Source organism: Mustela erminea, chromosome 7, assembly GCF_009829155.1.
Source record: "Mustela erminea isolate mMusErm1 chromosome 7, mMusErm1.Pri, whole genome shotgun sequence".
NCBI classification, from domain to species: Eukaryota; Metazoa; Chordata; class Mammalia; order Carnivora; family Mustelidae; genus Mustela; species Mustela erminea.
Genome location: NC_045620.1, coordinates 67,170,863 through 67,189,025, shown reverse-complemented (window position 1 = coordinate 67,189,025; position 18,163 = coordinate 67,170,863). Strand labels below are relative to the sequence as shown.

The 18,163-nt window shown below is 41.2% G+C and overlaps 1 protein-coding gene across 7 annotated transcripts in view; it reads right to left on the bottom strand.

Annotated features, from left to right (window-relative positions):
• The window catches only part of INPP4A (inositol polyphosphate-4-phosphatase type I A), a 131,138-nt gene extending 122,928 nt beyond the window's left edge, over positions 1-8,210 (bottom strand). For 6 of the 7 annotated variants that reach the window (XM_032351992.1, XM_032351988.1, XM_032351989.1 and 3 more), the window contains exon 1: positions 7,974-8,210. The gene's annotated coding sequence lies outside the window, so the exon portion shown is untranslated. Of the gene's footprint in view, positions 1-7,580; positions 7,936-7,973 lie in introns of those variants that run through there. The other variant, XM_032351986.1, reaches the window with a different exon arrangement.
• Positions 8,211-18,163: the final 9,953 nt, after the last annotated feature.

The following is an 18,163-nucleotide window of genomic DNA, read 5'->3' as shown; positions in this document are numbered from 1 at the left end:
AATCACCAGGTTTACACACTTCACAGCACTCACCAAAGCACATACCCTCCCCAATGTCCATAATCCCACCCCCCTCTCCCAACCCCCCTCCCCCCAGCAACCCTTAGTTTGTTTTGTAAGATTAAGAGTCACTTATGGTTTGTCTCCCTCCCAATCCCATCTTGTTTCATTGATTCTTCTCCTACCCACTTAAGCCCCCATGTTGCATCACCACTTCCTCATATCAGGGAGATCATATGATAGTTGTCTTTCTCTGCTTGACTTATTTCGCTAAGCATGATACGCTCTAGTTCCATCCATGTTGTCGCAAATGGCAAGATTTCATTTCTTTTGATGGCTGCATAGTATTCTATTGTGTATATATACCACATCTTCTTGATCTATTCATCTGTTGATGGACATCTAGGTTCTTTCCATAGTTTGGCTATTGTGGACATTGCTGCTATAAACATTCGGGTGCACGTGCCCCTTCGGATCACTACGTTTGTATCTTTAGGGTAAATACCCAGTAGTGCAATTGCTGGGTCATAGGGCAGTTCTATTTTCAACATTTTGAGGAACCTCCATGCTGTCTTCCAGAGTGGTTGCACCAGCTTGCATTCCCACCAACAGTGTAGGAGGGTTCCCCTTTCTCCACATCCTCGCCAGCATCTGTCATTTCCTGACTTGTTGATTTTAGCCATTTTGACTGGTGTGAGGTGATATCTCATTGTGGTTTTGATTTGTATTTCCCTGATGCCGAGTGATATGGAGCACTTTTTCATGTGTCTGTTGGCCATCTGGATGTCTTCTTTGCAGAAATGTCTGTTCATGTCCTCTGCCCATTTCTTGATTGGATTATTTGTTCTTTGGGTGTTGAGTTTGCTAAGTTCTTTATAGATTTTGGACACTAGTCCTTTATCTGATATGTCATTTGCAAATATCTTCTCCCATTCTGTCAGCTGTCTTTTGATTTTGTTAACTGTTTCCTTTGCTGTGCAAAAGCTTTTGATCTTGATGAAATCCCAATAGTTCATTTTTGCCCTTGCTTCCCTTGCCTTTGGCGATGTTCCTAGGAAGATGTTGCTGCGGCTGAGGTCGAAGAGGTTGCTGCCTGTGTTCTCCTCAAGGATTTTGATGGATTCCTTTCACACACTGACCAACTTCTTAAGCATTCCCAAGTCCCTACTAACTGTACTGCTCTTTTTTATTTTTTTATTTTTTTTTTGAGTAAGGAGTGTTAGAGTAAGCAAGCAAACCCTACACATCAGAACCTGCTTCCAGAATGGCTCTGAAAAGTGAGTCATAAGGACCAGCCCAGATCCTCAGCAGCTGGCCCAGTGGACTCCCATCCCCGCTAGGCCAGAGATAGAACCTGGGGCTGGGAGGTTGCCATCTTGCTTCCTTTAGTCCTAAGGGGAGGATGCGGGCCACTCTCAAGGTTGCTGGGGTGGCTGCAGGCATGAAGGCTGGGAAACAACGGGGCCAGTTAACTGGGGCAGAGGCTGGGGGGATGGGGCATGGAAAGCAAAGATACCCACAGGCTCCTCCGTTTACACCAGGGGCTGACCACCCAATACTCATCCTCCCTTCTTTCTACTCTGGGAACAATCCTGTCTGGATTCAAGAAAAGCCAGCCCCACCTCCAGCTGACGGATGCTGGTGTTCTTAGTTAGACTAAAGCAAGTCTCAGACTTGACCTTGCATCAGATCACCTGGAGGGCTTGCTAAAACACAGTGCTAGGCCCCGTCCCAGAGTTTCTAATTCAGTAGACTGGGGTGGTCCTGCTCTTCTAGTAAGTCTTGGGGGATGCTGATGCCACCGGCCAGGGGCCCATACATGGAGGAACACATCTAAGCCAATCAGCATACAGCATTCTCAAGACCTCCTGACCTGGATCCTGGGGAGGCCACGTGGTCCTCACTGATCCCACAGATCAGAGGGAGGGCTGCTAGACCATGGCTAGGGACTGGCTGGTGTCAAGAGCAGGGAAACACACAGTCCGGCTGACCATGAGGGCCATCTCATCATCTTGAGGAGGCTGACTCTGGGATGATAGCAGTGATGGCTAGAGAGAAAAATCTAGGTCCTTGATGAAACTCCAAAACTGCTGACAGAGTAGAACTCCAGTTCTATGAGATAGTAAATGACCTTATTGTTTGCTTGGCAGCCAAAAGCACCCCAACAGACACACCCCACAATCCAGGGAGACTCCTGAACCAGGCATCCCTATTACATAAAAGGACCCTGTTCTCCAGAAACATATACTTGGCCTAAATGCATTTCCTTCACACTTCCAGAATTTGTACACCTAGGTCATCCTTCTTGAAAATTCTAAATAGTGGGTTAGAGAATGAACCATCTGAAATGCAGGCAACACAGGACAAGGGGAGTTCTATATCCTGGAATGAAAGAATTTTATCAGACAGCAGCTGATATGAGCTGTACAAGAGCTACAGTAGGAGCGTGGGGAACAGGAAGAGAGGCAGAGGATGTCAGGAGAGCTCAGAATTCCACCTATAAGTGCAACAGGGAGGGCACTGCATAAACTCCAGGCCAGGAGAATTACCAGATGTCTGAGGGAAAGGCTCTGACAGCATCCCAGGAAGGGAGCTGCAAGGAGCTGAGTGCTTTCCTCCTCAAGAGATCCTTCCTAGAGGAAGCCCCTCTGTCTTCCTGACCCCATTCCAGAAAATGGACATGCCTTCATAACCACAGACCCTCCCCAGCTGGACCTTTCTTGCATCCGAGGCCTCCACTGGGTGAACCTTAGGATTCCACCTTGAAAGGGCTGCAGCATCTCACCTGCCCCAGGTTAAGGACTGTGAACCAACACTAGGGGCTGGCTGGCAGGCACATGATAAAGGATGTGTGCAGACACCATATTGAGGAGACAAGCACACAGCACCCAGGGGCCCTGATTCTCCAATTCCCAGCCCACTTATGATGAAAAGGATGGTGAAACCTGAAGAGAAAACGCTGCTCTCATTCCAAGTCCCACACTGCCTGCTTGTGTTGGGCACGGGAACTCATTATCAAGATTCACGTCCCTGAGCTAGCAGGAATCAGGTGCCATTCCAAGCACCTGATGTGTATTAACTCACGTAAGCCCTCCCCCACCCAACAAGCCTCTGGGGTTGCAGAAGAGCAAACCAAGACACAGAAGATTGAGCTACTTGCCCAAGGTCACATAGCTGCTGGAAGTTCTCAAGGACTTTGACTCCAGAGTCCACAACAGTTTGAGAAATAAAATAAATGGTTTTGAAAGACGTGTAGGCTCAAAGACCCTTACTTGCAGATCAAAACACTAGAAATAGAAATGATTGATATTGGGGGCTCCAGGTAATTAATTCCCATCCCCACACTGATATAATAAAGTATTTATTTTTAAGTACTGTGCAGGAAGCTATATGATTTAATGGAAGTGGTACTAGATTCAGACAGCCCTGGGTTTGAATCCGAGTTCAAGACTTTCTAACCACTCAGGTAGATACCTTAGCCACCCCTCACCCAGCTTCCTCCTCAATACCACAGACCTTGCAGGGGATGCCTATAAACACTTGGCCCAGGCCTGGGATGTAGGGGATGCTCAGAAACCAGTAGTTTTCCTCTCCTCTAGGATGAAAAATGCATCATACTTAAGGAGACTTCTAGGGCTGCCAAGAATAAAGTCTAAAGTTATAGTAACTTCCACAATGCAGTAATATAAAGAAAACCTAATGAGAAAAAATGTGCAAAGGAGATGCACAGGTAATTCACACAAGCAAAAGTAGAAATGAGCACAAAAAGGTTTTCAATATTTTTGGTAATTTGGGAGATGTAATTAAAATAATAATGCCTTCTTTATCCATTAGATTGGCAAAAATTGACAAGATTTATACTCCTCAGTGTTGGCAGAATTAAAAAGAAACAGGCAGTTTCACATCCTAATGGAAGGAGTACAAAGTGAAAGCCTCTTATAAGTGGGGGCAATCTGGCAGAGCTATCCATTTAAAATTACTCTTTGACCCAGAAACTCTACTTCTAGGGATCTAGAAGACTGAGATATTTGTGAGTATTAACAATAAGTTGATTCACAGATTCTCCACTATTTTTAGAGTAGGAAATTGGAAATAACTGAAATATCCATTGATAAAGGATAGTTAAATAAATTATGATAAACCCATACTCTGGAATACAGACCAAAAACAAAACAAAACAAAGGCCTTTTCATGTCAGTACATACAGATCTCCAGAATACAGCGTTAAATTTAAAATACAAACCAGAGAAAATTTTGTGGACTGTGTGAATGAGTGTGCATGTCCCTAAAAAGGCCTAGAAACAGCAACACCTCAGTAGCAATGAGCACACAGCATCCCAACCTTGGTTTTTTAAATACCATTCTCTATGACAAGGAACAAAGACTCTTTGGAGAAATGGCAAAATGCAGGACTGGAAAGTACAAGCCAAGTGTTGAAGGTTTTGTACCAGGGAGTAAAGAAGTCCTCCAAGAATGATGAGGATGTGTCAAAAGGACACAAGGGGCTCCTGCAGGTCAAGTCTGGGACAATTATAGCAATAAAATGAACAACAAGAATAAGAGATTATTATCTACTGCATAAATCAGGAATTCGTGAATGCAGAGGTGTAAATGGAAGAATAAACACAGGAGAAAGAAATGCTTTTCCTTTCAGTACAATTCCAACTGGTAGGTATAGAAAGAAATACGAATTAGAGAATCACCATCTGTCAGCCAGCATAATAACTGGTTCAGGTAAGACTCATCAAGGGATTCTAAAATTAGACAAAGTATGGGGAGTAACAGTGTATTTACAGAGTCTGGAGTTAATCTTACTAAAAGATACATATTAGTTACAAAGGGAAAATGGTAACTTTTCTGTAAGGGAACCTGGAAGGCACCACCTTACTCAAGTGATCAAAGTTAACCTGACCAGTGACTGGGACTAATCAAGAGCATATGCCTCCTCCTGCTGGGGCATGCTGAGATGGCTGCAGGGTCACCCCGGTGCTACTCTTGCCAAAAGGAGGTAATCTTAATCTAATCAGGAGGAAACTTCAGGCAAGCCCAAACTGGGAGACATCATCCAAAAAAAAAAAGGTGGCAAAAATGTCAATGTCATGAAACACAAAGACTCCCTAACTGTTCCAGATGAAAGGACAATAATGAGGACAATTTGACACAATGTATAATCTTGGATTTTCTTTTGCTCCAAAGGACATTACTGGAACTACCAGCAAAATTTGGAAAAGACTTATATATTAAATAAGAGTGTTGTATCAATGTTCGATTTCCTGATTTTTAATAACTATACTGTTGTTATGTAAGAGAATGTCCTTGCTTTTAAGATACACACAATAAAGTACTTAGAGGTAAAAGGACATCATGTCACTAGGTTACCGTTAAACAGTTCAGAAAAAAGTAATGACACATGAACAAATACGAGAGGAGGATAAAGCAAATTACGATTTGGAGAATGTGGGTAAAGAACAGCCAGAAAGTCTCTGGATTTTCTTGCAATTTTTCAGTATAACCGAAATAATATTTTTTAACAATTTAAAAAAAGCAAGGTGTGCATATGTACAGAAATATGGGTAAATTCCTGGGGATTTGGTTCATGATGGCATTCTGCTTTAAAGCAAAATGGTGTTAATACTGGTCTCCCCAGAATACGTTCTCCTCACAGAGCTTCTCTTCCAGAAAGCCAGAAAAATATGTTTTGAAGGATCTCTCAAGACCAGCTCATTAATCAAGTTCTACAAAAGAAGCAACCACATAATCAAGCCTTCTTCCCTGCAGACCTGGCACTCTTTTTTTCCTCAGTGAAAGCCAAAGCATCCTGACACCATGAGTAGCTAATGATGCTGAGAACCTTGCTGGAATATGTAATCCATAAAGGAGTTTTCCGTGAGAAACAGGTTCCAACCTTGGTCCAAAGTCTCCCCACCCCTCTGTCTTATTGGATTCTTGAGATGCTGCAGGGGTGGTGGGGGGGTCACCAGTCAGTTGGTCCCCTGTGCTTTTCTGTTCCATTCCTCAGGAGCATTCACAGATCTGTTGGCTGAGCAGAATGTTCCAAGGTAGGCCGCTGGCTAAAAGGACTTGCAGGGTCAGTGGCCCTCTCAGTCATATACACCCCATCTCTCTGGTGTTTAACAGCTCACAACAAGCTCTTGTGTATATTATTTTATTTCATCCTTTCTTTATAGCAACTTTAAAAAAAAATCCTAATACTCAGTTTAACAGCAATACAAGAAAATATACCATTTCCCAAACAATGTAATAAACAATAATGTCTCCCCTTGACTTCAAGTCTAAAGCAGATAAACACTGAAATAGTGTAAGCCTCATGAAAAACCGAGAAGTAAAGCAGCCACTAGACTCAGCAGAGCAAATTCTATTGCTGAGCCCAGGAGAAATACAGCCCCCCACTTCCCTCTGCAACTGGCTAGCTTCCTTTCTTTTAAGCCCTGTCTTCAGGGCACACTCTGCCAGGAACTTTGGCTGGTTGCTACAGAGGTGTGTTTACAAGACACCACAGGGAATGAGGCCTTGTGGGTTTCCATTCACAAGCAACAACCGCTCCTGGGACAGCATCATGGTCTTCCGACAGCAGCCCTCCAACAGACAACCACACTAGCCCTCCCCGCATGGGCACCATCATTCATCTTTCCTCAGAGAAATCAAGGAATCAAACCTTCCAGGAGTAAACATCTTAACAAAAATTCCCCAAAGGCCCTAGCCTACATCTAGAATCAAAACTTCTCTTAAAGAAAGACCATTTCAACCAACGAAAAACTAAGTTTAATTCTAGAACCACCTATTCTATATGCATTTACCAAGGCCAACAGCACCTACATCCCAAAACAAATGGCAAAGCAGGTTCTGTTCTCACCTTTTAGAGTTGAGAACACTGAGAACCAGTTGGCAAGTAGCAGATCCAAGATTCACACCCAAGTCAGCCTGTTCAGGCCCCAATCCCACTGGCTTGCCCACAGTCCACCCAATCCACTGCGAACCAAGATGAATCAGGCAGAATTTCACTGCAACATTCCAGCTGTCACCCCACCCCCTATTCCCTAGATTTAGATGCCCTGTGGTCATTCTACTCTGAAGCAGCCTCCCAACTGAACACTTTCAGAAGGCAAAGCAAAAAACAAGAAAAGGGGCTTTACAATTGTTTATACTTCCTTTTTGGCCAGGGGAGTATTTTCATGATCTGTCATTATGGATGAACTCAGGGCGGGAGGAACACAACATTATGTAATGTCAGAGGGCAGGCGACAGGGGAGGTGGGGTGGGGGGAGGGAAAGCAAGCCCATCCCAGATCCGTTCGCCCACAAAGACATAAATTTACCTTTGACATTTTGAGTGTTTCAATCTTCTATGGCCTACACATTCATGACTGGGTTTTCAAGAGATGGTCACAGATCCCTGCAAATTTCTCAGGCCTCAATTAACTGACCAGCATAGCCAGAAAGAAATAATATACAAAAAGCCAAGATGCCAGAAATGTCGGGGGGCTATGACCCGGCAGAAAAGGGAAGAGTTGAGAGGATGGAGACCAGATGTCCTACACTGAGATGCATGCTTATTTTTACCCGGTTATGTTTACACCGGAGACACAGCGAGGCCTTCAGCGTCTGGAGTCACTAGATCCAAGGAAGAGCCAAGATGTGGCCTCGGGGTCGACGCGTCCTGCATCCTGGCTCCCAACGCCCGCTCCAGCTCCGCACTCCCCTCAGCGCGAGACGGCCGGGGTCTCCTACTAGCTTAGGGGTCGGCCTGGCTCGGATTGTTCTCCAAAGACGCAACCGCCCGCGAACCGCTAGGCTGTAGGATTTCCATGACAACCGCGGGCGCCGTCTCCGTCAGGCGCACCCGGTACCGAGATGCGCGCCGCGCCGCGCCCCGCCCCACCCCGCCGGGTGCATCCTTGCACCCCGCTCCTCGCCGGCGCCGCGTCGCCCCCGCGCCCAGCTTGGCCCACCTACCTGGCGCGCCCCGGCCCGCGGCGCCCGCGCCCTGCTGCCCAGCCGTCCTAGGTCCCGCCGGGCAGTGCGCGCGAGCCCCGCAACAGCAGTGCCGCCGCTTGGTTACCAAGTCACCGGCCGTGGGCCGGCCCTACGTGCTGGTTCTCCTGCGCCGGCCGGCCGCGAACCTTCCGCCCGCGCAGCAATCCGAACTCCGCGGCCGCTGCCGCCGCCGCCGCTGCTGTGGAGGTCGCGCTCAGCCCCGCCCCGGCCCCGCCCCTTCTCTGCGCATGCTCACTCAGCGACCCCAGGCCGGGCCTCCCCACCCCTCCGGGACCGCCTCCTTGGCGGCGGAGCAGGGCTGCTGAGACTCCCGCGCCGGATTCTACTCCTAGGTTACAGCAAGACCTCACTCTGATTGATCCTGGACTGAGTCTCCTGCAAGGAATTCTTGAACATCCGGACTGAATCGGACGATGGCATTTTTCGCCCTCACATATACTGAGTCTTGTGAGGCTCGAATGTATCCCTTAAGAAGGTTCCATAGAAGAGTGGTCCCCGGGTGAAACGTTTCGGCCCTTTGCCCCCACGGTGAGCGTGCTTCCCGTGGTGCAGGGGCGCGCAATCCCTAGCAGACGTTTAGGAAACGGAACATTGAACCCAGAAACAAGAAAGAATTAAAATCATACTTTGAAAATACAGACAAGCAAAAAGAAGAAACCAGTAACAGCCTTGCAGACCTATTCTGGCATAACTGTATAAATATGCAATTATAGACTCTCACTGCATATCAGTTCCTTGAACTTCTCCCCCACAGTCCGCTCTGTTTTTTCATGGGAAAGAAATATATAATAAAGTTTTGGAGGAAACTTTTCATTTTAATATGACTAAACCTTAATATTTCTGCTTGAGCAAGGATAAATCCTGGACTGACTATAAGCAGGCATTTTATTTTGAAGTCTTTAAATTTTATTAGAAAAAAAGTTCTCCTTAAAAATTCTTTTTTTTTAAGATTTTATTTTATTTATTTATTTGACAGAGAGAGAGAGATCACAAGTAGGCAGAGAGGCAGGCAAAGAGAGAGAGGGGGAAGCAGGCTCCCTGCTGAGTAGAGATGGATGATGGATGCGGGGCTTGATCCCAGGACCCTGAGATCCTGACCTGAGCTGAAGGCAGAGGCTTAACCCACTGAGCCACCCAGGCGCCCCTCTCCTTAAAAATTCTTAAATGAAAACTTTTTAAATTCAACAATCCAGAACACTTATCAGAGTTTAGATAAATGGAAAGATTGACTTAAGCCTGACATAAAATTAAAGCCAAGAAAATCAAACTTGTGGAAATCCAAAAATGTTTTTATATCTTATTTTCTAAAATTAGGGTGACCAATATACCTGATTTACCTGGCACAGTCCAGTTCATACCTTTTTTCTAGCAAAAGTATTAATAAGATCCTCTTGACATCTCAAAAGTGTTCTCAAAAATGTTCAGATGATCCTATGGCCATACTAGTGTTAATCAAGCCAAGAGTGTTTTTAAATCATAAGCTTTTTTAAAAAAAAACACAAATTCACAAACATTTAAAAATAAACAATAGAAAAAAAAATAAACAATAGTCCAATTTCAAAAATTATTTTACCATAATAGTGAGCACTGAATGACGATCAGGCTTCCAATAAACATTTGTCAATTGACTGGCATGTAATTCAGGATACTTCTAAAAGAATAATCACATTTCAAAGAGACTCTTACTGTCACAAAACAAACTGAAGGTGGCCCGGGGTGGGGGGCTGGGGGTAAGGAGAGGGTGGTGAGGTTATGGACATTGCAGAGGGTATGCACTATGGTGAGTGCTGTGAAGTGTGTAAACCTGGTGATTCACAGACCTGTACCCCTGGGGCTAATAATACATTATATGTTTATTAAAAAAAAAAAATTAAATTAAATTTAAAAAAAAGAATAATCATGTTTCAGTAACAAGGAATGGGGCCCCAATTCCACTGTAGAGTGAACATTATCAAGAGAAAAGGAAACCAAGCTTGTTAGTATATATGATGTTATGCATTCTTGAAGCATCACAATGTGATAGAAGAAAGTATCCTAGAAGTGTGCTGGGGGGAAAGCAACATGAGGTCCCCAAACACCAGCATTACCATCCTCTTTAGTACTTACTAGAAATGCAAATTCCTGGGCCACATGCTAGACTTGCTAAGTCAGAAGTTGTGAAAGTGGAACCAAGCAATCTGTATTTCTATATGGACCTAAATAATGGACCTAAATAATCTCTACACAATAAATAAGCAGATTAAGACAATCTACATACAGTAACTGAGAGCTGAGCAGTGTTATTTTGGGGATTAGAACCAACCAACTTGAGAATTTCTTTTTGGGTCATTAAATATGATATATTTATGTCTATATGTGTTTTCACTAGAGAGTATATGTAGACTTGAAAAACAACAGCCCTGCTGCCATAATGGCTGTGAAAAACAGTGGCCGTGCAGCTACCAGAGGGGGAAAGGGATTTGGAGCCCCTCAAATAGCTCTATCTCCAGAGAAATGTCACTATTGGATTCACTCATATGGCAGCTCACTGGAACAGCTCTGTTCTTGGGGCTTGATTTTAATCAACTTGACTCAGAGCTTACTCTTGGTGAATGTCCTATCCACAGAGCATTTGGGAAAAGCAATCAGTGGTAATTGTCTAACACTGCAGCTGCCTAAGGTAGTGATACCAGTTGGAACCAACAAGAGATTGACCAAATAACAGGAAATAATCAAGAACTGCTATCCTTAGTGGACTTTAGAAAGATCTGACACACTTCTGAGAAGATTATAGAATCTTTAGATTCTGGGAATATAAAAGGACACACACATACAGGGCACTTGGGTGGCTCAGTTGTTAAGTGTCTTCCTTTGGCTCAGGTCATGATCTCAGGGTCCTGGGATCAAGCCCTACATCAGGCTCACTGCTCAGTGGAGAGATTGCTTCTCCCTCTGCTGCTGTGCTCTCTTGTGTCTGTCTGTCTCTCTGTCAAATAAATAAATAAAGTCTTTTTTTTTAAGATTTTATTTATTTATTCATAAGAGACAGAGAGAGAGAGAGAGAGAGAGAGACAGAGAGAGAGACAGAGGCAGAGGGAGAAGCAGGCTCCCCAAGGGGCAGGGAACCTGATGTGAGGCAAATGCTTGATCATCTGAGCCACCCAGGCACACTAAATAAACAAAATCTTAAAAAAAAAATTAAAGGACACACACATGTGCACAATGCTCAGGAAAGTTGTAAGAAGGCCATAATCTCTCACCTTTGGCTAACTTTAAGGCTTTGAGCAAACTAGAGGTGAAGACTCAGGCAGAATTGTAAACTGCCTGCCTAAGCATTGAAGACAAGCTTCAACATATACACTCATAGAGGCAGAAAGACATATTGGGGTTCCAGCATTTGAGAATATCTTTGTCTGATCATTAGCAACTCATTAAGCTAAACAAGCCAGGGTTTCAGTGGTTAAAAATGACAAAGAATACAGACTTTACAGAATTATTCCAACAGAGTCACTAAACAAAGTAACAACAAACTTTGGGGTAGAAGGAAATATGATTTTTAGAATTGTCATATTAGATTATTTAAAGTGTCTAGTTCTAAACAAAAATTTATGAGATATATAAAGAAATGGGAAAGGACCCAAGCTAAAAGTTACTGAATAGAAGGGCCATAAGAAAATACAAATGTTGGATTTACAAGACAAAGGCTTTAAATCACTTATTATAAATATATCCAGAGAAATAAAATATGTTCAAAGAATTAAAGAAATCTATATCTCGAAAAGTACAAGAGCAACAAAAAGAGAATATTAATAAAGAGAAAGGAATTATTTAAAAAAAAAGGAAGCAAACAAAAATCCTAAAATTGAAAGATGTAATAACTGAAGTAAGAATTATCTCAGAGAAGTACAACAGCAGGACTGAGCTCGAAGAAGAAAGAATTTACACTTTAGGATAGGTCAATTGATATTGCCTAGTCTGAGGAACATAAAAAGAATGAAAAGTTTAAACAGAGCCTCAGAGGTTTTGTGGGACACCATCTAGTATATCAACATAGACATACTGGAAGTCCCAGAAGGACACAGAAAAGTACATGAAGACTATCTGAAGAAATAATGACTAAAAAATCCCAATCTGATGAAAAACACTAATCTATTTATCCAAGAAGTTCAATAAACTCCAATTAGGATAAATGCAAAGAGAGTCACACCTAGATACATCACCATCAAACTATCAGAATCCAGAGTTGGAGAGAATCTTAAAAGCACTGAAAGAAGCAACTCATTATGTAGAAGGGATCCTCAAAAAAATTAAGAGCTGTCTTCACACCAGAAACCATGGAGGCCAGAAGGTAGTAAAATCATTTACACACAGTACTGAAAGAAAAAGGCTGTAAATACAGAATTTTATATTCAGCAAAACTCATTCAGCAAAACTGTTTCAAAAAAGGTGAAATTAAGATATTCCCAAATAATTAAAAAACTGGTAATTCATTGTCAGCAGAGTCACCCTATAGGAAATACTAAAGGGAGTCCTTCAGGCTGAAATGAAACGTCACTGGAGAGTAACTCAATTCACACGAAGGAATAAAAACTAAAGGCAAATATAAGGTAAAAGTTTGTGACACTTTTCTCTGATTTAAAAGACAATGACATAAGACAACAATATAATTTGATTGGCTGGTATAATATGAAAAGGTATAATGTGTATGGCAATAATAGGATTAGGCAGTGTGAATAAAACTGCTTAATTGGAGCAAATTCTGTGTACACCACTGAAATTAGGTTAGTATTAATACAAACTAGATTGTTTCAAATTAAGATGATAATTATAATTCTCAAGACAAACATTAGGCATAGATATAGATAGATATAGATATAGATATAGATTAAAAGAAAGAATGGAATTAAAATAGTATACTAGAACATAGTTATTTACTACAAAAAAAGACAGTAATAGAGGAAAAAAGAGATGTAAGATATATAAAAACAAATAGCAAAATGGCAGACATAAGTCCTACCTATCACAAGTCGTATTAAATGTAAATAAACTAAACATTCCAATCAAAAGGCAGAGATTGGCAGATGTATTTTTTAAAAATCCAACCATTTGCTGTCTACAGAGACAAATTTAAAATTCAAAAGTATGAATAGGTTGAAGGTAAAATAATAAACAAAAGTGTACCATGGGAACACTAACCAACAGAGTGTTGCAGTGATTACACTGATATCAGACAAAATAAGCCTTAAAACAAAACAAACCAAAAACTTTAAACAAAGAGGAATATTTCATAAGAGGGTCAATCCATTAGGAAGATATAATAACTATAAGGATCATGCATCCAAACACATGAGGCAAAACTGACAGAATTTAACTAAGAAGTGGACAATGTGATAATTGTAACTGAAGATGTCAATACTCCACTTTTTGTGACGGATAAAACCATGAGGCAGATCAACAAGGAAATAGAAGACATGAACAACATTATAAATTACTCAGCCTATCTATAGATACCTATAGATACAGGTGTCTATACAATACTCCATCAACAGTATCAGAACATACATACATACTACTCAGTTATACATGAAACATTCTCCAGCATACAGTATGTGGCAAGTATTAAGAAAAGTATTTTTTTAGTATTAAGTATAATTGAGTATTTGTAAATCAATATATATTGATATCAAGAATTGATTCTTGATACAAGAGAAATGTATACCAAGATAATTGAGTATTAAGAAAATTCAATATATTAAAAAGGATTGAAGTGATACAAAATATGTTCTTTAATCACAATGGTGCTAAAATAAAAATCAGCAACAGAAGGAAATGACAGGTAGAGGTAAATTAAACACCAGCACCCTCAATAACTAAGGGATCAAAAGAGAACACAAAAGGAAGGTGAGAAAATATCTTATTTTATTCTACTTTATAATTTTTTTTTAAAGTAGTCTCCATACCCAGCATGGAGCCCAGAGCATGGCTTGAACTCATGACCCTGAGATCAAGACCTGAGTTGAGATCAAGAGTCAGAAGGATGCTTAACTGACTGAGCCACCCAAGTACCTTTTCTTACTTTGTATTTTATTCTATTTTATTTTAAAGTAGGCTCCATGCTGAGCCTTTCACTTTCCCAACATGGAAAGTGAAAAAATATTTGAAGAAAAATTAAAAATAGAAACTCAACATACCAAAACTTTTGGGATGCAACTAAAGCTGTGCTTAGAGGGAATTTTATGGCTGGAAACACCTATATTAAAAAAGAAGAAAGAACTAAAATCAGTAACCTAACTTTCATCCTTTAGAAACTAGAGAAATAAAATGAAAAGAAGCAGAAGGAAATAATAAAGATTAGAATGGAAACCAATGAAATACAAATAGAAAAGCAGTACAGAAAAATCAATAAAACCAAAAGCTGGTTCTTTAAAAGTACTAACAATTCTGACAAACTTGACAAACTAGCTAGACTGACCAAGAAAAGGAGAGAGAGATTAAAATTACTAAAACGGAAATGAGAGGGGTTCCTGGGTGGTTAAGCATCTGCCTTCGGCTCAGGTCATGATTTCAGTGTCCTGAGATCAAGTCTGCTTCTCCCTTTGCCTCTGCCCTTCCCCCCTGCTCTCTCACTCTGTCTCTCTCTTTCTCTCTAAAACAAATAAATAAAATCTTAAAATAAAATAAAATTATGAATGAAAAAGGAGACCTCATTTCTGACCTTGCATAAATAATAAGGATTACAAAGGAAACTCTGAACAACTTTATTTAAACAAACTACATAACTTGGGCGATATGGAGAAATTCCTGGAAACAAAACAAACAAATGAAACAAACCCTAAAGAAATAGAAAATCTGCATAGACCTATAACGGAGGAGGAGGAGGAAGAGGAGGAGGAAGAAGAGTGGGAGGAGGAGGGAGAGGAGGAGGACAAGGAGAAGGGGGAGAAGAGGAAGAGGAAGAAGAAGGAGAATCAGTAACTTTAAAACATTCCATCAAAAAAAAGAATCCTTTCTGGTGGCTGAGTTATAAGGCTGAATATCTGTCTTTACATCAACATGGATGGAACCGGAGGGAATTACGCTGAGTGAAATAAGTCAATCAGAGAAACACAATTATCATATGGTCTCACTCATATGTGGAATATAAGGAATAGTGCAGAGGACAATAGGGGTGGGTGGGGGAAACTGAATGGGAAGAAATCAGGAGAGGGAGACAAACCATATGAGACTCCCGGAAACAAACTGAGGGGTGCAGAAACTGAGGTAGGTGGGGGATGGGGCAACTGGATAATGGGCTTTAAAGAGGGCACATGATATGAATGAGCACTCGATATTATACTGAATTAATGAGTCATTAAACAGCCTATCAAAAACCAGTGATACACTATATACCTTGGCTAACTGAATTCAAATTAAAAACATTTAATTTAATTTAATTTAATTTAATTTAAAAAAATCCTCAGACCCAGATGTCTCCACTAAGGAATTTTAACTATATCTAAAGACTCCTTTATAAACTCTTACTGAAGTTAGAAGAGAAGAAACTTCCAAATTCTTTCTATGAAGCCGGTATTGCTAAAACCAAAACCAGTCATAGATATCAGAATAATAATAAAAACTACAGCACAATATCTCTTATGAATAAAGATTTTAAAAATCCTCCAAAAAATACTCTAGCACACTGAGTCTAGTAACATATGGAAAAGGTTATACACTGTGACTAACTGGGATTTATCCCAGGAATAAAAGGTTAGTTTAACATCTAAAAAACAGTGTAGGTAATAATATATTAATAAAAGACAAAAAAAACCCCACATGATTATGTATTAGAGGCAGAAAAGTCAGTTGACCCAATTCAACACCCAAAACCCAACAAACAAGGTATAGAAGAGAGTTTCCTCAGACTGACAAAGAGCACTTTCGAGAACCCACAGCTGACATTGTATTTGCGCTCTGCTCCTAGACCAGGAACAAGAAGACAAGGATGTCTCCTACCATATACATGCAACATTTTATTGGAGATGCTAGCTAGAACAAGACAGAAAGGAAAAAAAATAAAGGCATTCACACTGACAAGGAAAAGTGAAACCATCTCTATTTGCAGATAACATGATCTTAAATATAGAAAAGCTTAAGAAATCCATTTAAAAGATTTAGAGTAAACCAGATCAGCAAGGATGTGGGATATCAGACAAGTACATTTTTTTTTTAATAAACTAGCAATGAACAATCTGAACGTGAAATTAAGAAAACAACTCAACTTAATATCGAATCAAAAGGAATAAAACACTTCGGAATATATTTAACAGAAGATTTCCAAGACTTTATGCTGAAAATCCAAAACAGTGTTCAAAGAAATAAAGAAAACCTAAGTAAATGGAAAGACATCTGGTATTTATGGGTCGGAAAACTAACAGTTATAAAATGGCGGTATCTCCCCAGTGGATCTACAATCTAAAACAATCCCTGTCAAAATCCTGCTGCCTTCTTTGCAGAAATGGACAAGCCGATCTAAAACTTTTATGAAAATGGAAGGGACCCAAACAATCTTGGGTCAAAGCCAAAACAATCTTGAAAAGGATTAACAAAGTTGGAGGACTTACCCTGACCAAAAATCACTTAGGTCATCATTTTACCCTAGATCCTTCAGTGAGATTATGTCATATTTTTTAATGCAGCTAAATTCAACTGTCACAGTCGTCCTTCCATCCTGGGATCATCCCACATCCTGGCTGACATTTTAAAATTTGCATACATTAAAGGTCATTCTTTGTGATGTACGGTTCCAAGTTTGGACAGATGCATAGAATCATATACCCACCAGCTCGGTAGTAATCATATGTTAAGTGTATTTTTAACCTTATAAAATATACCAACTTGTTGTCCAAAGCTGTACCATTTTGCATACGTACCAGACAATGAATGAGAATTCTTGGCACTTTGCAACCTTGACAACATTTGGCATCACCAGTTTCTTATATTTAGCCATTCTAACAGATGAGTTTTAGGAAAGCGATACTTTTACTTTTATAAAGATTTTATTTATTTATTTGAGAGATAGAGAGAGCAGGAGGGAGAGCAAAGGGAGAGGGACAAACAGACTCTGTGCTGAGTAGGGAGCCCCACGCAGGGCTCGATCTCACGACCCTGAGATCATGACCCGAGTTGAAATCAAGAGTCAGACGCTTAACCGATTCAGTCACCCAGGCGCCCCAGAAAAGCCATTCTTAAACTCTGCTTTGCACCGAGTAGGTGTACATTTAAAAAAACGAATTAACGAATGATGTTGATTATATTTAAAGAATAAATGTCTAGGAATTTTCCCCCAACAGGAGCGATTATTAACTGAAGTAATCCATACTTGAGCAGGAAGAGCAATGCCCTCACACAGGAGATGCCTGAGGAATGATCCTTTCTCTTGTTCCCATGCCACCGTTTCTCAGGGTTTTCTGCATTCTCCGAAGGAAAAAGCTTCAGGACACAGAAAAAACATTGACGGTAGGCTTTTCAGACTCCACTGCGTACGTACATCTGAGGTAGGATCTCCAGTCTGCGGCAGACACGCTGTCAGTGAAGTCTACGTCCTCCTTCTTCTCTGTCTTGCCTTTCCTAGGACTCGACTAGAGTCTATCAGTAGTAGAGGATGACTGGAAGGAAAGGGGGCAGGGAGAAGGGACTTTCTTTTTCCTGTTTGCTGGCCCGTCCTGGTTATATGGCTGGAACAGCATCAGATTGTCCTGGCGGTGGCCCTTGCATCCAGCCTCCTTTGGCAACTTCTTTTGGGACTCCCCAGGGCCAGTCTCACCACACAATGCACCTTTTCAGATAATATCCAAGGTCCTACCTTTTCCAAACTCCTCTGAGTTCCTACGTTACCAATAAGGGCCAGCAGTTCCCCACCTTCAGAAGTCTGAGTTACAGCTCTGAGAGGCTCTCCTCTGAGCACCCCTTCTCCTTTGCTCTCCCAGCCCTAAGGGTAACAGCTGCTTTCTGGAGTTCTTCTCTTTGGATAACCTCAGCACTCCCTTTCTACTCTCTCAGCCCTCTGACATCCATTCGGTTAATTCCCTCTATTAAATTCTTTTTGGTGAAACACCCAACATATTATACATTTTCCTAATTTGTTCTTAGATTCTGATCTGTAGGTTATTTCCTTTTTTCTATTAAAAGCA